The following is a 20,548-nucleotide window of genomic DNA, read 5'->3' as shown; positions in this document are numbered from 1 at the left end:
ATCGTTCGCACCCCCCAAGCGATCAGCTATATTCGTAGTAGTAGTAATGGAAAGTTAACTGCTACTCAGTATGTACTTAAGGCCCAGGCCCATAGATCCTTTCCGCCGTGTACACCCAGCCCAAAAATAGCTCATTATGGTCTCGTGTAAGCCTAGAAAGCCCGTTCTGCGTAACCTAGACGCTAATTACCACTAACCTAGTAGACGCTAATCGATCGATTGATTCCGCCGCTGCGTCTCTGCTTGCCGCCACGGCAGCCGCAAGCAAACCAGGATACTGCCGCGGTGCTATCCAGCCTTCCTGTTTTAATCTTGCCGAAGTATTGTCCATTGGAGTCCCCCGGTGATCATATTTAATCAAATACTCCAGCCCGCTTTTGGTCTTTGAGCACGCCAATCTAAAGGTAACTGATATACATACAAGTCTTATTTCATCTGGATATCAATCTACTAGTCTTGATTAATTGGAGCACTACATACAAGGTCTAATTAATTAGTATACCATGATGTATAATTCTCAAACTATTTGATATATTTTCTCATAGTTTTGTTCGATTTAGTGGGCAATTATAGAGGTATAATTATTCTAAAGGTTTTTCATCCGACATCTCGAATTATTTAATTTTGGTGGTATTTTCAAATTTTGGACTATGCTTTGCCGAGACGGGCCGAATGCACGACATGCGCTGCATGTGAGCCAAAGCGGCAACATGTTGTTTCGGCATGCACATCCTCCACAGCTAGGCTGATTGCACATTGAAAATTGGGTCGCGCCAAGCGCCATATTAAGGTTTAGTGCCGCAAGTATTCTCTGTTTTTTTAGATATGACCAATGTATTCTTCGCCCCCCTCATACTCAAATCCTGGCTCCGCCCCTGGAGCCAAATTCTCGCAGTTGTTGTTGTTGCTCCTCGTTGAAGGTGGCGTCTATGTTGGCTGTGCTGGCACTCCCTGAAACTGGTGACTTTCGACTTCAAGCGAGGCTCCAGCAAGACCACGGTGGCCGCCGTTGCCGCTTAGATAAAAACTAACCTCATTCATTGTTTGATGAATCTGTAGATTTTTTTGTGATTTAATTCCACTGTAGCACGAGGGGCACCATAATCTACTCTTTTGCCGAGATTAGTGGAACAGCAAAGTACATCTTCATTTTCTGAAAAACAGAACAAGATGCAGGGAGTGAGCACTCGTAGAAGTAAACTCCAAAAGGAGAAACTTATAACTTCACTAAATAACTATACCAGGAGCAACATTACTGATTACATCCTCATGGTCTTGTCATTTACAATAGGCCCAGTTGGAAAATGGCCTGTCAGGCCGTCGACGTTGCTGACGTGGTGCACCAGCCCACATTATCGGTGAACCGTTGTCGGAGTTAAACTTGTTGATGGACAGTGATGGAATGCATCCCTAAGGCCTGAACGGACTAAGCATAGTTGGAGAACAAATAAGCATTTTAACATAAGGGCATCACATAATTAGTTACAAAATCTGAATTTAAAAACTATGCTAGATCTGCAGTTTTTTTATGCATCGTCTGAGTTTACTGTACTTTATGCGCAGCAGCAGCCTGAAGCCAAAAGAACACGAAACTGTACAAACTAAGGTAAAAACATGTCCAGATCCTAATAACTTTGAAAGTCTGAGTCCTACTAGAACAGTTCAAATAGTTAATAGTCAGAAGAGGCTAATTAAGGTACTTGTATAAGGTACTTAATTGGGCATACATAATATCTAGGGTCAAAGACTTTACATAAGATTCCAAGGGTCCGTCACTCTATAAATGGAACTCGCCTGAACACTAAAGGCATGGTTGTCATTGCATAGCTCTAGATTAAATAATAAGGGCAATACCAAAAGATTTATCCATTAGTGCATGAATGAAGAGAAAATAAAATGAGTTTATAATGTCCCATGCTATATGAACACCAAATTAGGGCCAGAGGATATCACCCGTACAAAAAATGGAACTATGTGAGTATAAATTTTCAGGAAAACAATAGTATGGTGAGATGCATTGTGTACTAAGGATTATAAACTCGTGTATGTACATTTGAACAAATAGATGATTAAGAAAGGGGAACATGCAACAAAAAAAGCTTTTGAAAAGTAGTAGTTTACCTCTGTAACAGAGGAAGTACAAAAATGCATTGGTTGGCATTTCCTCCGGTTGGCAAATTGCCTGGGATAAAAAAGCAGTAGCTATAATGATGGTGCTACTTTCTTGTGCAAGCACCAAAACTTCGCCAAAAAGTAAAATATACTGGGAGCATTACCTTTATTTTCCCTATAATCCTTGCCCTTGCTTCTAGATTATATGACGCGGTGCAAGCTAGCCAACATCTTCAGATTAGTCCATCCAAAAAGCACCCCAAATGTAACAGTTGGATTGATTGTATCATTCCTGAAACACCATTATCAGAAATTCCGTTGCTGCGTAATAGTAAATAGAAGTGCAGGACATGCTTATCACGCTTACTTAGGACTCATAGGTCTTATCTAATCCCTCTCCAAAGCAAATCATCTATTCTATGTGAAATAGGCAAGAGGTAGGCAAAAATGCTATATACCAAAGATTATACGTCAATCTTGTTAGGAATAAGCAACTTGTATTCCCATGAGGCCATAGGCCGATATATATACATGTACATGTGTGGAACATATGCAGGAAACCCCTTATACAACGGGATAAATACAAAGGGATACATGACTTATATTATAACTCTAACACCCCCCTCAAACTCATGGTGGATGAACAACACTGAGTTTGGAGAGATAAAAGCCATGTTGTGCTCAGTCTGGGCCTTCGTCAGGAAATCCGCCAACTGTAACTCTGAAGGCACATACTGAAGAGCAATAACCTGATCCTGCACACCAGCACGCACATAGAAAGCATCAACACCAATATGCTTGGTGAGCTCATGCTTCACAGGATCGCGCGCAATGCTAATAGCACATGTACTGTCAGATAAAAGTAGAGTCGGTGTAGTGACAGCAACACCAAAATCCTGAAGTAACCACCATAACCAAGTCACCTCTACCGTCAAAAGAGCCATTGCTCGCAACTCAGCCTCTGCACTCGAACGGGAAACTGCAATCTGTTTCTTCGTCTTCCAGGCAATGAGAGAACCACCAAGAAAAACACAGTAAGCAGAAAGTGAACGGTGATCTAAAGGATCACTAGCCCACGTAGCATCCGAACAGGCCTAAAGTTGGAAGGAACTGGAGCAGGAAAGAATAGACGGTGAGAGATTGTGCCCCGAAGATATCGGAGAACACGAAGGAGATGACTATAGTGAACCGATGTGGGAGCAGAGACGAACTGACTCAGAATATGAACCGGATAAGAGATATCCGGATGAGTGACAGCTAGATAGACAAGACTGCCAACAAGATGACAATAACGCGTCGGGTCAGGAAGGGGATCACCATCAGTAGCACGAAGGTGAACATTGAGCTCCATAGGAGTCTCAACAATGCGCTCGTCAGTAAGAGCAGCACGAGTAAGAAGATCCTGGATATACTTTTCCTGGGATATAAAAAAGCCATCAGAGGTCGAAGAGACTTCAATCCCAAGAAAGTAGCGAAGAGGTCCAAGATCAGACATAAGAAACTGCTCACTAAGACGGGCCTTTACAAAATCAATATACTCGGGGTCATCCCCAGTGATGATCATGTCATCAACGTAGAGAAGAAGAAGAGTCCGACCACAAGGAGAAAGGTGAATAAACAACACTGGATCATGAGCACTTGCTGAAAAACAGCAGCAGTCACCACAGAGGCAAAGCGCTCGAACCAGGTGCGGGGGGCTTGCTTAAGGCCATAGAGAGTGCGACGAAGACGACACACCATGCCATCAGGAACAAAATACCCAGGTGGTGGCTGCATGTACACCTCCTCACGTAGCTCGCCATTAAGAAAGGCATTCTTAACATCAAGCTGAGATATAGACCAGTGGCGTGCAGAGGCAACTGCAAAAAGTGTACGAACAGTGGTCATATGGGCCACATGAGCAAAAGTCTTGTCATAATCACGACCATGCTCCTGCTGAAAACCACGAGCCATAAGACGAGCTTTGTGACGCTCAAGAGAACCATCGGAGCGACTCTTAACCTTGAAGACCCACTTACAAGTGATGGGACAGACTCCGGGAGGAAGGGAAACAAGATCCCAGGTACCAGTGCGTTCAAGAGCAGCAATCTCCTCTGCCATCGCAAACTGCCATTCAGGATGAACAACAGCCTGACGATAAGAAGTCGGCTCAAGAACAGCAGCACCAGCGGTGGGAAAACCAAAGCGATCAACAGGCGGACGAGGACGAGAACGCAAGCCATAAGTAGGCTGAGAGGAATATGACGACACATTGACAGAGGCATCCACAGGTCGTGAACGACGAGTGTAACACTGAGGAAAAGAGGGAACAATAGAAGGAGGAATCGCCAAGGTAGAATCAGGGGGTGGCGACGAAGAAGTCACCGGAGATGAAGGTGTAGAATCCGGTGACATGCTAGACGAGGAGACCGTGGAAGATGGTGGCAGCAAATCAACTAGATGTGGAGAAGCAGAGGGAGTGGAACGAATAGGCACAGGCTCGACGGGGGTGATAGGTGAGTCGGGAAAAATGAGGAAAGAGATATCCTCCATTGAAAAGGTCGAGGAATATGGGCGTGGGTAGAAGGGACGAGACTCATCAAAAGTCACGTCTCGAGAGATATGCATCCAACGACCAATAGGATCCCAACAACGATAGCCCTTATGCTCATCACTGTAGCCTAAGAAGACACACTCAACAGACTGAGCGGTCAGTTTGGTGCGTTCACGAGGGGCAAGAAGAACATAGCAAACACAACCAAACAAGCGAAGCATCGAATAATCGGGAGAATGATCAAAAAGACGGTCGAAAGGAACACCACCCTATAGAGCAGCAGAAGGATGTATATTAATAAGATAGGTGGAGGTGGAGACAGCCTCAGCCCAAAAATGAGGTGGGAGAGAGGCAGCGATCATCAATGCACGAGCCATCTCAAGAAGACGTCGATACTTTCGCTCAACCACACCATTCTGAGCATGAGCACCAGGACAAGAGAATTGAGAGAGAGTTCCTTGCTCAGCAAGAACACCACGCAACATCTTAGAGATATACTCGCCAGCGGAGTCAGCACAAAAAACACGAATGGGTGAAGAGAACTGAGTATGAACCATGGCAGCAAAATGCTTATAAATAGACAACACCTCACTATGAGAAGTCATGAAATAAATGTTGGAAATATGCCCTAGAGGCAATAATAAAAGCATTATTATTATATTTCCTTGTTCATGATAATTGTCTTTATTCATGCTATAATTGTGTTATCCGGAAATCGTAATACATGTGTGAATAACAGACACCAACATGTCCCTAGTGAGCCTCTAGTTGACTAGCTCGTTGATCAACAGATAGTCATGGTTTTCTGACTATGGACACTGGATGTCATTGATAACGAGATCACATCATTGGGAGAATGATGTGATGGACAAGACCCAATCCTAAACATAGCACAAGATCGTATAGTTCGTTTGCTAGAGTTTTCCAATGTCAAAGTATCTTTTCCTTAGACCATGAGATCGTGTAACTCCCGGATACCGTAGGAGTGCTTTGGGTATGCCAAACGTCACAACGTAACTGGGTGACTATAAAGGTAGACTACGGGTATCTCCGAAAGTGTCTGTTGGGCGACATGGATCAAGACTGGGATTTGTCACTCCGTATGACGGAGAGGTATCACTGGGCCCACTCGGTAATGCATCATCATAATGAGCTCAGAGTGACCAAGTGTCTGGTCACGGGATCATGCATTACGGTACGAGTAAAGTGACTTGCCGGTAACGAGATTGAACGAGGTATTGGGATACCGACGATCGAATCTCGGGCAAGTAACATATCGATAGACAAAGGGAATAGCGTACGGGGTTGATAGAATCCTCGACATCATGGTTCATCCGATGAGATCATCGTGGAGCATGTGGGAGCCAACATGGGTATCCAGATCCCGCTGTTGGTTATTGACCAGAGAGTCGTCTCGGTCATGTCTGCTTGTCTCCCGAACCCGTAGGGTCTACACACTTAAGGTTCGGTTACGCTAGGGTTGTAGGGATATGTATATGCAGTAACCCGAATGTTGTTCGGAGTCCCGTATGAGATCCCGGACGTCACGAGGAGTTCCGGAATGGTCCGGAGGTAAAGATTTATATATGGGAAGTCCTGTTTCGGGCATCGGGACAAGTTTCGGGGTTATCGGTATTGTACCGGGACCACCGGAGGGGTCCCGGGGGCCCACCGGGTGGGGCCACCCATCCCCGGGGGCCACATGGGCTGTAGGGGGTGCGCCTTGGCCTGCTTGGGCCAAGGGCACCAGCCCCACAAGGCCCATGCGCCTAGGGTTTCCAAGGGGGAGGAGTCCTACTAGTGGACACAAGGACACGTTCCGCACCAGAGTGGTACGGCAACCCTGTCTTGGAAATCATGTTGTTAGACAACGGTGAACCTTCGAACTATGAAGAAGCGATGGCGGGCCCGGATTCCGACAAATGGCTAGAAGCCATGAAATCCGAGATAGGATCCATGTATGAAAACGAAGTATGGACTTTGACTGACTTGCCCGTTGAACGGCGAGCCATAGAAAATAAATGGATCTTTAAGAAGAAGACAGACGCGGATGGTAATGTGACCATCTATAAAGCTCGGCTTGTCGCTAAGGGTTATCGACAAGTTCAAGGGGTTGACTACGATGAGACTTTCTCACCGGTAGCGAAGCTGAAGTCCGTCCGAATCATGTTAGCAATTGCCGCATTCTATGATTACGAAATATGGCAAATGGACGTCAAAACGGCATTCCTTAATGGTTTCCTTAAGGAAGAATTGTATATGATGCAGCCGGAAGGTTTTGTCGATCCTAAGAATGCTGACAAAGCGTGCAAGCTCCAACGCTCGATTTATGGGCTGGTGCAAGCATCTCGGAGTTGGAACATTCGCTTTGATGAGATGATCAAAGCGTTTGGGTTTACACAGACTTATGGAGAAGCCTGCGTTTACAAGAAAGTGAGTGGGAGCTCTGTAGCATTTCTCATATTATATGTAGATGACATACTTTTGATGGGAAATGATATAGAACTCTTGGACAGCATCAAGGCCTACTTGAATAAAAGTTTTTCAATGAAGGACCTTGGAGAAGCTGCTTATATATTAGGCATCAAAATCTATAGAGATAGATCAAGACGCCTCATAGGTCTTTCACAAAGCACATACCTTGATAAGATATTGAAGAAGTTCAATATGGATCAATCCAAGAAAGGGTTCTTGCCTGTGTTACAAGGTATGAAATTGAGCTCAGCTCAATGTCCGACCACGGCAGAAGATATAGAAGAGATGAGCGTCATCCCCTATGCCTCAGCCATAGGTTCTATTATGTATGCCATGCTGTGTACCAGACCTGATGTTAACCTTGCCGTCAGTTTGGTAGGAAGGTACCAAAGTAATCCCGGCAAGGAACACTGGACAGCGGTCAAGAATATCCTGAAGTACCTGGAAAGGACTAAGGAAATGTTTCTCGTTTATGGAGGTGACGAAGAGCTCGTCGTAAAGGGTTACGTCGACGCTAGCTTCGACACAGATCTGGATGACTCTAAGTCACAAACCGGATACGTGTATATTTTGAATGGTGGGGCAGTGAGCTGGTGCAGTTGCAAGCAAAGCGTCGTGGCGGGATCTACATGTGAAGCGGAGTACATGGCAGCCTCGGAGGCAGCACATGAAGCAATATGGGTGAAGGAGTTCATCACCGACCTAGGAGTCATACCCAATGCGTCGGGGCCGATCAAGCTCTTCTGTGACAACACTGGAGCTATTGCACTTGCCAAGGAGCCCAGGTTTCACAAGAAGACAAGGCACATCAAGCGTCGCTTCAACTCCATTCGTGAAAATGTTCAAGATGGAGACATAGAGATTTGTAAAGTACATACGGACTTGAATATAGCAGATCCGTTGACTAAACCTCTCCCTAGAGCAAAACATGATCAACACCAGAATTCCATGGGTGTTCGATTCATCACAATGTAACTAGATTATTGACTCTAGTGCAAGTGGGAGACTGTTGGAAATATGCCCTAGAGGCAATAATAAAAGCATTATTATTATATTTCCTTGTTCATGATAATTGTCTTTATTCATGCTATAATTGTGTTATCCGGAAATCGTAATACATGTGTGAATAACAGACACCAACATGTCCCTAGTGAGCCTCTAGTTGACTAGCTCGTTGATCAACAGATAGTCATGGTTTCCTGACTATGGACACTAGATGTCATTGATAACGAGATCACATCATTGGGAGAATGATGTGATGGACAAGACCCAATCCTAAACATAGCACAAGATCGTATAGTTCGTTTGCTAGAGTTTTGCAATGTCAAAGTATCTTTTCCTTAGACCATGAGATCGTGTAACTCCCGGATACCGTAGGAGTGCTTTGGGTATGCCAAACGTCACAACGTAACTGGGTGACTATAAAGGTAGACTACGGGCATCTCCGAAAGTGTCTGTTGGGTGACATGGATCAAGACTGGGATTTGTCACTCCGTATGACGGAGAGGTATCACTGGGCCCACTCGGTAATGCATCATCATAATGAGCTCAGAGTGACCAAGTGTCTGGTCACGGGATCATGCATTACGGTACGAGTAAAGTGACTTGCCGGTAACGAGATTGAACGAGGTATTGGGATACCGACGATCGAATCTCGGGCAAGTAACATATCGATAGACAAAGGGAATAGCGTACGGGATTGATTAAATCCTCGACATCGTGGTTCATCCGATGAGATCATCGTGGAGCATGTGGGAGCCAACATGGGTATCCAGATCCCGTTGCTGGTTATTGACCGGAGAGTCGTCTCGGTCATGTCTGCTTGTCTCCCGAACCCGTAGGGTCTACACACTTAAGGTTCGGTGACGCTAGGGTTATGAAGATATGTATATGCAGAAACCCGAATGTTGTTCGGAGTCCCGGATGAGATCCCGGACGTCACGAGGAGTTCTGGAATGGTCCGGAGGTAAAGAAATATATATAGGAAGTGCTATTTCGGGCATCGGGACAAGTTTCGGGGTTATCGGTATTGTACCGGGACCACCGGAAGGGTCCCGGGGGTCCACCGGGTGGGGCCACCTGTCCCGGGGGGCCACATGGGCTGTAAGGGGTGCGCCTTGGCCTAGATGGGCCAAGGGCACCAGCCCCTATAGGCCCATGCACCTAGGGTTTCCACCATGGAAGAGTCCATGTGGTGGAAGGCACCCCTAGGTGCCTTGTGGGGGAGGGAAACCTCCCCTTGGCCGCCGCCCCCCTAGTAGATCTCATCTACTAGGGCCGGCGCCCCCCTGGCACCCCTATATATAGTGGGGGAGAGGAGGGACCTAACACACCAGCCCCTGGCGCCTCCATCCCCCCCCGTTACGTCTCTCCCTCGTAGCCTCGGCGAAGCCCTGCTGCTGTGACGCCCTGCATCCACCACCACGCCGTCGTGCTGCTGGATCTTCATCAACCTCTCCTTTCCCCTTGCTGGATCAAGAAGGAGGAGACGTCTCCCGTTCCGTACGTGTGTTGAACGCGGAGGTGCCGTCCGTTCGGCGCTGGTCATCGGTGATTTGGATCACGTCGAGTACGACTACATCATCACCGTTCTTTTGAACGCTTCCGTGCGCGATCTACAAAGGTACGTAGATGCATCTAATCACTCATTGCTAGATGAACTCCTAGATGATCTTGGTGAAACGAGTAGGAAATTTTTTGTTTTCTGCAACGTTCCCCAACAGTGGCATCATGAGCTAGGTCTATGCGTAGTTCTTCTTGCGCGAGTAGAACACAATTTGTTGTGGGCGTAGATTTGTCAACTTTCTTGCCGTTACTAGTCCTTTCTTGCTTCAGCGGTATTGTGGGATGAAGCGGCCCGGACCAACCTTACACGTACGCTTACGTGAGACCGGTTCCACCGACTAACATGCACTAGTTGCATAAGGTGGCTGGCGGGTGTCTGTCTCTCCTACTTTAGTTGGAGCGGAATCGATGAACAGGGTCCTTATGAAGGGTAAATAGAAGTTGACAAATCACGTTGTGGCTTTAACGTAGGTAAGAAAACGTTCTTGCTAGAACCCTAATTCAGCCACGTAAAACTTGCAACAACAATTAGAGGACGTCTAACTTGTTTTTGCAGCAAGTGGTTTGTGATATGATATGGCCAAAGTTGTGATGAATGATGAATGATCTATATGTGATGTATGAGATGTTCATGCTATTGTAATAGGAATCACGACTTGCATGTCGATGAGTATGACAACCGGCAGGAACCATAGGAGTTGTCTTTATTCTTTTATATGACCTGCATGTCATCAAGAAACGCCATGTAAATTACTTTACTTTATTGCTAAACGCGTTAGCCATAGTAGTAGAAGTAATAGTTGGCGAGCAACTTCATGGAGACACGATGATGGAGATCATGATGATGGAGATCATGGTGTCAAGCCGGTGACAAGATGATCATGGAGCCCCAAGATGGAGATCAAAGGAGCTATGTGATATTGGCCATATCATGTCACGTTTATTATTTGATTGCATGTGATGTTTATCATGTTTTGCATCTTGTTTACTTAGAACGACGGTAGTAAATAAGATGATCCCTCACAATAAATTCAAGAAGTGTTCCCCCTAACTGTGCACCGTTGCGACAGTTCGCTGTTTCAAAACACCACGTGATGATCGGGTGTTTTATTCAGACGTTCACATACAACGGGTGTAAGACAGATTTACAGATGCAAACACTTAGGTTGACTTGACGAGCCTAGCATGTACAGACATGGCCTCGGAACACAGAAGACCGAAAGGTCGAGCATGAGTCGTATAGAAGATACGATCAACATGAAGATGTTCACCGATGTTGACTAGTCCGTCTCACGTGATGATCGGACACGGTCTAGTTTAACTCGGATCATGTAATACTTAGATGACTAGAGGGATGTCTAATCTAAGTGGGAGTTCACTAATAATTTGATTAGTTGAACTTAATTATCATGAACTTAGTCTAAAATCTTTGCAATATGTCTTGTAGATCAAATGGCCAACGTAGTCCTCAACTTCAACGCGTTCCTAGAGAAAACTAAGCTGAAAGACGATGGCAGCAACTATACGGACTGGGTCCGGAACCTGAGGATCATCCTCATAGCTGCCAAGAAAGATTATGTCCTACAAGCACCGCTTGGTGACGCACCCGCTCTCCCTGCAGAACAAGATGTTATGAACGCTTGGCAGGCACGTTTCGATGACTACTCCCTCGTTCAGTGCGGCATGCTTTACAGCCTAGAGCCGGGGCTCCAAAAGCGTTTTGAGAGACATGGAGCATATGAGATGTTCGAAGAGCTGAAAATGGTTTTCCAAGCTCATGCCCGGGTCGAGAGATATGAAGTCTCCGACAAATTCTTCAGCTGTAAGATGGAGGAAAACAGTTCTGTCAGTGAGCACATACTCACTATGTCTGGGTTGCATAACCGCTTGACTCAGCTGGGAGTTAATCTCCCGGATGATGCGGTCATTGACAGAATCCTCCAGTCGCTTCCACCAAGCTACAAGAGCTTTGTGATGAACTTCAATATGCAGGGGATGGAAAAGACCATTCTTGAAGTATTTGCTATGCTGAAATCAGCAGAGGTAGAAGTCAGGAAGGAACATCAAGTGTTGATGGTCAATAAAACCACTAAGTTCAAGAAAGGCAAGGGTAAAAAGAACTTCAAGAAGGATGGCAAGGAGGTTGCCGCGCCCGGCAAGCAAGCTGTCGGGAAGAAGCAAAAGAATGGACCCAAGCCCGAGACTGAGTGCTTTTATTGCAAGGGAAGCGGTCACTGGAAGCGGAACTGCCCTAAGTACTTAGCGGATAAGAAGGTCGGCAAAACAAAAGGTATATGTGATATACATGTAATTGATGTGTACCTTACTAGTGCCCGTAGTGGCTCCTGGGTATTTGATACCGGTGCAGTTGCTCACATTTGTAACTCAAAGCAGGGGCTGCGGAATAAGCGGAAACTAGCAAAGGACGAGGTGACGATGCGCGTCGGGAATGGTTCCAAGGTCAATGTGATCGCCGTCGGCATGCTGCCTCTGCATCTCCCTTCGGGATTAGTTTTAAACCTTAATAATTGTTATTTAGTGCCAGCTTTGAGCATGAACATTGTATCGGGATCTCGTTTAATTCGAGATGGCTACTCTTTTAAATCTGAGAATAATGGTTGTTCCATTTTTATGAGAGATATGTTTTATGGTCATGCTCCTATGGTGAATGGTTTATTCTTTATGAATCTCGAACGTGATGCTACACATGTTCATAATGTGAGTACCAAAAGAAGTAAGGTTGATAATGATAGTCCCACATACTTGTGGCACTGCCGCCTTGGTCACATAGGTGTCAAACGCATGAAGAAGCTCCATGCTGATGGACTTTTAGAGTCTCTTGATTATGAATCATTTGACACGTGCAAACCATGCCTTATGGGTAAAATGACCAAGACTCCGTTCTCAGGAACAATGGAGCGAGCAACCAACTTATTGGAAATCATACATACTGATGTGTGCGGTCCGATGAGTGTTGAGGCTCGCGGTGGCTATCGTTATGTTCTCACCCTCACTGATGATTTAAGTAGGTATGGGTATATCTACTTAATGAAACACAAGTCTGAAACCTTTGAAAAGTTCAAGGAATTTCAGAGTGAGGTTGAAAATCAACGTGACAGGAAAATCAAGTTTCTACGATCAGATCGTGGAGGAGAATACTTGAGTCACGAGTTTGGGGCACACTTAAGAAAATGTGGAATAGTTTCACAACTCACGCCGCCTGGAACACCTCAGCGTAATGGTGTGTCCGAACGTCGTAATCGCACTCTGTTAGATATGGTGCGATCTATGATGTCTCTTACCGATTTACCGCTTTCTTTTTGGGGCTATGCTTTAGAGACTGCCGCATTCACTTTAAATAGGGCTCCGTCGAAATCCGTTGAGACGACACCGTATGAATTGTGGTTTGGGAAGAAACCTAAGCTGTTGTTTCTAAAAGTTTGGGGATGCGATGCTTATGTCAAGAAACTTCAACCTGAAAAGCTCGAACCCAAGTCGGAAAAATGCGTCTTCATAGGATACCCAAAAGAAACTATTGGGTACACCTTCTACCTCAGATCCGAAGGCAAGATCTTTGTTGCCAAGAATGGGTCCTTTCTGGAGAAAGAGTTTCTCTCGAAAGAAGTAAGTGGGAGGAAAGTAGAGCTTGATGAAGTATTACCTCTTGAACCGGAAAATGGCGCAACTCAAGAAAATGTTCCTGAGGTGCCTGCACCGACTAGAGAGGAAGTTAATGATCAAGATACTTCTGATCAAGCCCCTACTGAAATTCGAAGGTCCACAAGGACACGTTCCGCACCAGAGTGGTACGGCAACCCTGTCTTGGAAATCATGCTGTTAGACAACGGTGAACCTTCGAACTATGAAGAAGCGATGGCGGGCCCGGATTCCGACAAATGGCTAGAAGCCATGAAATCCGAGATAGGATCCATGTATGAAAACAAAGTATGGACTTTGACTGACTTGCCCATTGAGCGGCGAGCCATAGAAAATAAATGGATCTTTAAGAAGAAGACAGACGCAGATGGTAATGTGACCATCTATAAAGCTCGGCTTGTCGCTAAGGGTTATCGACAAGTTCAAGGGGTTGACTACGATGAGACTTTCTCACCGGTAGCGAAGCTGAAGTCCGTCCGAATCATGTTAGCAATTGCCGCATTCTATGATTACGAAATATGGCAAATGGACGTCAAAACGGCATTCCTTAATGGTTTCCTTAAGGAAGAATTGTATATGATGCAGCCGGAAGGTTTTGTCGATCCTAAGAATGCTGACAAAGTGTGCAAGCTCCAACGCTCGATTTATGGGCTGGTGCAAGCATCTCGGAGTTGGAACATTCGCTTTGATGAGATGATCAAAGCGTTTGGGTTTACACAGACTTATGGAGAAGCCTGCGTTTACAAGAAAGTGAGTGGGAGTTCTGTAGCATTTCTCATATTATATGTAGATGACATACTTTTGATGGGAAATGATATAGAACTCTTGGACAGCATCAAGGCCTACTTGAATAAAAGTTTTTCAATGAAGGACCTTGGAGAAGCTGCTTATATACTAGGCATCAAAATCTATAGAGATAGATCGAGACGCCTCATAGGTCTTTCACAAAGCACATACCTTGATAAGATATTGAAGAAGTTCAATATGGATCAATCCAAGAAGGGGTTCTTGCCTGTGTTACAAGGTGTGAAATTGAGCTCAGCTCAATGTCCGATCACGGCAGAAGATATAGAAGAGATGAGCGTCATCCCCTATGCCTCAGCCATAGGTTCTATTATGTATGCCATGCTGTGTACCAGACCTGATGTTAACCTTGCCGTCAGTTTGGTAGGAAGGTACCAAAGTAATCCCGGCAAGGAACACTGGACAGCGGTCAAGAATATCCTGAAGTACCTGAAAAGGACTAAGGAAATGTTTCTCGTTTATGGAGGTGACGAAGAGCTCGTCGTAAAGGGTTACGTCGACGCTAGCTTCGACACAGATCTGGATGACTCTAAGTCACAAACCGGATACGTGTATATTTTGAATGGTGGGGCAGTAAGCTGGTGCAGTTGCAAGCAAAGCGTCGTGGCGGGATCTACATGTGAAGCGGAGTACATGGCAGCCTCGGAGGCAGCACATGAAGCAATATGGGTGAAGGAGTTCATCACCGACCTAGGAGTCATACCCAATGCGTCGGGGCCGATCAAGCTCTTCTGTGACAACACCGGAGCTATTGCACTTGCCAAGGAGCCCAGGTTTCACAAGAAGACAAGGCACATCAAGCGTCGCTTCAACTCCATTCGTGAAAATGTTCAAGATGGAGACATAGAGATTTGTAAAGTACATACGGACCTGAATATAGCAGATCCGTTGACTAAACCTCTCCCTAGAGCAAAACATGATCAACACCAGAATTCCATGGGTGTTTGATTCATCACAATGTAACTAGATTATTGACTCTAGTGCAAGTGGGAGACTGTTGGAAATATGCCCTAGAGGCAATAATAAAGCATTATTATTATATATCCTTGTTCATGATAATTGTCTTTATTCATGCTATAATTGTGTTATCCGGAAATCGTAATACATGTGTGAATAACAGACACCAACATGTCCCTAGTGAGCCTCTAGTTGACTAGCTCGTTGATCAACAGATAGTCATGGTTTTCTGACTATGGACACTGGATGTCATTGATAACGAGATCACATCATTGGGAGAATGATGTGATGGACAAGACCCAATCCTAAACATAGCACAAGATCGTATAGTTCGTTTGCTAGAGTTTTCCAATGTCAAAGTATCTTTTCCTTAGACCATGAGATCGTGTAACTCCCGGATACCGTAGGAGTGCTTTGGGTATGCCAAACGTCACAACGTAACTGGGTGACTATAAAGGTAGACTACGGGCATCTCCGAAAGTGTCTGTTGGGTGACATGGATCAAGACTGGGATTTGTCACTCCGTATGACGGAGAGGTATCACTGGGCCCACTCGGTAATGCATCATCATAATGAGCTCAGAGTGACCAAGTGTCTGGTCACGGGATCATGCATTACGGTACGAGTAAAGTGACTTGCCGGTAACGAGATTGAACAAGGTATTGGGATACCGACGATCGAATCTCGGGCAAGTAACATATCGATAGACAAAGGGAATAGCGTACGGGATTGATTAAATCCTCGACATCGTGGTTCATCCGATGAGATCATCGTGGAGCATGTGGGAGCCAACATGGGTATCCAGATCCCGTTGTTGGTTATTGACCGGAGAGTCGTCTCGGTCATGTCTGCTTGTCTCCCGAACCCGTAGGGTCTACACACTTAAGGTTCGGTGACGCTAGGGTTATGAAGATATGTATATGCAGAAACCCGAATGTTGTTCGGAGTCCCGGATGAGATCCCGGACGTCACGAGGAGTTCCAGAATGGTCCGGAGGTAAAGAATTATATATAAGAAGTGCTATTTCGGGCATCGGGACAAGTTTCGGGGTTATCGGTATTGTACCGGGACCACCGGAAGGGTCCCGGGGGTCCACCGGGTGGGGCCACCTGTCCCGGGGGGCCACATGGGCTGTAGGGGGTGCGCCTTGGCCTAGATGGGCCAAGGGCACCAGCCCCTATAGGCCCATGCGCCAAGGGTTTCCACCATGGAAGAGTCCATGTGGTGGAAGGCACCCCTAGGTGCCTTGGGGGGGAGGGAAACCTCCCCTTGGCCGCCGCCCCCCTAGTAGATCTCATCTACTAGGGCCGGCGCCCCCCTGGCACCCCTATATATAGTGGGGGAGAGGAGGGACCTAACACACCAGCCCCTGGCGCCTCCATCTCCCCCCCGTTACGTCTCTCCCTCGTAGCCTCGGCGAAGCCCTGCTGCTGTGACGCCCTGCATCCACCACCACGCCGTCGTGCTGCTGGATCTTCATCAACCTCTCCTTTCCCCTTGCTGGATCAAGAAGGAGGAGACGTCTCCCGTTCCGTACGTGTGTTGAACGCGGAGGTGCCGTCCGTTCGGCGCTGGTCATCGGTGATTTGGATCACGTCGAGTACGACTACATCATCACCGTTCTTTTGAACGCTTCCGTGCGCGATCTACAAAGGTATGTAGATGCATCTAACCACTCGTTGCTAGATGAACTCCTAGATGATCTTGGTGAAACGAGTAGGAAAATATTTGTTTTCTGCAACGTTCCCCAACAATAAAGCCATGTGTAACGAGAGAAATCATCTATGAAAATAATATAGTATTTATGACCACCTTTCGCAGCGAAAGGAGCCGGACCCCATACATCAGAATGGACTAAATCGAAAGGACGCTTAGACACTGACTCACTATGTGAATATGGTAACTGAATCTGCTTGCCAAGACGACAACCCTGACACTCTAAAGAGACATCTCCTGAGACAGACCCCAGAAGACCTCGACGAACTAAAGACGATAACCGAGAACCACACAGATGACCAAGTCGACGATGCCACTGCTTGAAGGAACCAGTAACGAAGGCGACTGAAGCGGAGGAACTGGCGATGGTGGTGGCAGCGGAAGGAACATGAAGCCAGTCCAACTCCCAAAGACCCTGAGAATCACGGCGGCGAGGGCCAACCCCAACCAGAGTGTGCGTGCGACGGTCCTGGACAGAACAAGAGCCAACGTCAAGGATGACGCGACAATCAGAATCAGTAAGTTGACTAGCAGAAAACAGATTCATGGTAAGTCGAGGAACATGAGCAACATCAGGAATAGAATAAGGAGTGGAAAGATTGCCTCTACTAGCAACAAAAAGTGGAGTACCATCAGCAGTGAAGACATGAACAGGAGAATCCAGCGATCGAAGAGAGGACAAAGTGGAAGAATGAGAAGGCATATGAAAAGAAGCTCCATAGTCCAGAACCCATGGGGATGTACCTGACTGTGTAGAGTGCGGTTGCTCAGGGCGGGAAGCATCAGTCACAGAACCAGCAGTTCCCGTCGAGGAAGAACCTGAAGCCGCGAGCAAACGCTTAAGTCTCAGAATATCCCGCTCAGTCAAAGCAATGGCTGAAGCTGTCGAGGTAGATGACGAAGTCCCTGAAGATGATGATTGCGCCTTGCGCATGTGTTTCCTCTTCGTGTAGCACTAGGACTCAATATGACCATCATTGTTGCAGTAGTCACAATGTGGACGGGGGCGACCTGAGCCTCCAGAAAGAGTGGGCAAGAGTGGCGGAGCACTCGAGCGAGAAGGGGTCGGTGCAGCAGGTGGCATGGAAGAAGACCGAGTAGCGAGCACAGAGGGAACCTCCATCAAACCAGCACCACGTAAGCGAGTCTCCTCAACACGAATCTCAAAAAGCACCTCCATGAGAGAAATACGGCCACGAGCAAACAACTGAGCACGCCGGGGCTCAAACTCCTTACGGAGCCGAGACAAGAACTCGTAGATGCGATGAAACTCCAAATTGGCCCAGACAGCCTGGCAACAGGGGAAAGTACGACAACAAGCATTGCGGAGAAAATCAAGCTGGCGCCAGATAGCAGAACTCTGTGCATAGAAGTCATCAACAGTAGAGTCACCCTGCTGAAGAGAATGCTCCTGACGGACCACAGAAAGGTATAGGGCATCACCAGAGGGCTCATAGCGCTGACGAAGATGGGTCCACATCTCAAAGACAGTAGGAAGACCCAGAAACTCAGAAGCAAACTGAGGTAGAACACTAGCAGTGAGAACAGCTGCAGCACGAGCATCATCATCAAGCCACTGGGTGTAAACAGACAGAGCACCATGATACATCTGAGGAGCCTCCTCATAAGCCAAAACCCTCTCATCATAAGCACGATCAACATCCTCATCAGCAAGCTTAGCCGCATCCTTGGCGGCCTGATTAGCATCCTAGGAAGAACCAATGGAGTCGGCGAAGTAGGGGCAACCGGAGGAACCGGACGTGGCGGACAGCAGACCTCGCCAAAAAGAACACCCCAGAGACGGATGCCACGCATGTGAATGCGCATGAAGCCAGTAAACTCGGTGTAGTTAGTACCATCAAAGATCACCGGACAGCAAGGGACAACAACATAGCCCGATGCAGCAGACATTTTTTTGGGCGGAGATCCGAAATCAGCAGAATCGGGAACGGGATCGGGGAGCGGCAGGCAGTCGATCTGAAGAACCGCAGGGGCCCGGCTGGAGAGGAGATCGGGGCCGGCTGGAGAGGAGAACGGGAGTCTGCGGGAGTCCAGGGCTGGCGGGACGAGCCCCCTGCCTGCTTCGAGCGAGCGGTGGGAGCAGGAGAACGGGAGCGCTTGCGGGAGTCAACGGCGGCGCCTGCGGGAGTCCGGGGCTGGCGGGACGAGCCCCCTACTTCGAGCGAGCGGAGGGAGACGAGCCCCTTGCTTCGAGTGATCGGCGGGAGCAGGAGATCGGGGGCGCCTATGGGACGAGCCCCCTGATTCGATCGAGCAGACGGAGAGGAGATTGAGCGGGGTTGGAGATCGACCGGGATGTAGAGACGGATCAAACGCACGAGTTGCAGCGTGCAAAAAATTGACCTAGCTCTAATACCATGTTAGGAATAAGCAACTTGTATTCCCATGAGGCCATAGGCCGATATATATACATGTACAGGTGTGGAACATATGCATGAAACCCCTTATACAACGGGATAAATACAAAGGAGTACATGTCTTATATTATAACTCTATCAAAACTAAACTGAAGTACTGCTCACAAGAAACAGAGTATAATAACATGTCGTTGCTCACTCTAGAAATAAAATAAGTTGTTGGAAAGGAGGGGGGGCTATTTTATTTATACAATTTAGTTTAATGATTTAGTACAAATAAGAACATGTCCAACCCTGATAGGCACGGCAATCTCAAACCCATGGGGTCAGTACATTTTCAGTTTAATCAACAGAAGATGTGCTATTCTCTGAATATGAACATCACACGACCAATTTCTAATAGTACCCTACTTTTTTCTGTATGGCTCCTGTGATTTCTGAGAGTGCAAACCGATGAGATTAGCTTAACTAAATTATCCCAGAATCCCATAGAGACTACAGCAGCAGCAAGAAAGCATTATGGTTTTCCCTAAAAAAAATAAAGCATCATGGTTAAACTTATGCAGTTACCAACGTCTGTTTTATTGAAACAGAAGAAACTTAAATTAACCACAGTCTCTCACAATTTCATTAATTAGAGACTACAACAGCGGCAAGAAAGCATCATGGTTTAGGTTTTGCAACTACCAAAATGTGAGCTCGTGCGAACAAAAGATAGTAAATTATTCAGCCTAGCATCATGGTTCAGCATACAAAATTACCAAAATGTCATCTTCAGCCATTGTCTTATAGTTTCAGGAAAAAGAGTTACAAGAAAGTTCCCCCATTAATGTGGCTCAGATTCAACCTACCACAAGGTTAGAGCAGTTAATCGTCGTCCGCGTTGGCTTCGTTCGCTCGATCATTTTGCTCTACAACATTGGCTCTTCATCTAGTTTCCTCTGTTTTGCTCCAGGCTACCTTTTTGCTTCTGAAGATTTCAGAAAGGGCCGAGTGCAATTGAATAAAGCTGAATTTCTTTCTATAACGATTTTGTCTAAATACAAAAGCTACTCACTTCATACAAATTCATGCAATCCCTCGTACATAAGGATATAGAGAGCCAATAAAAATCAATTGATTTAACAACTTCTATTTATTTATACTCCCATTTTATAAATTCCATTGTTGTTAACAACGTCTATTTATGTATGCTCCCAGATTCTCACCAACAATCTGAAGCATTGAGCCACTCGGCCATTCACTTGCATTGCCACATAGAGTCATTTATTCATGCAACATTTAAACTCAAAGAACATCGGACTATAAAAGAATTGAGGAGACAAGTACACAATAACACAGACCTTCCAAT

The sequence above is a fragment of the Triticum dicoccoides genome, chromosome 6B (genome assembly GCF_002162155.2).
Source record: "Triticum dicoccoides isolate Atlit2015 ecotype Zavitan chromosome 6B, WEW_v2.0, whole genome shotgun sequence".
NCBI classification, from domain to species: domain Eukaryota; kingdom Viridiplantae; phylum Streptophyta; class Magnoliopsida; order Poales; family Poaceae; genus Triticum; species Triticum dicoccoides.
The sequence above is the reverse complement of the archived record's forward strand: the minus strand, read 5'-3'. Positions refer to the sequence as shown.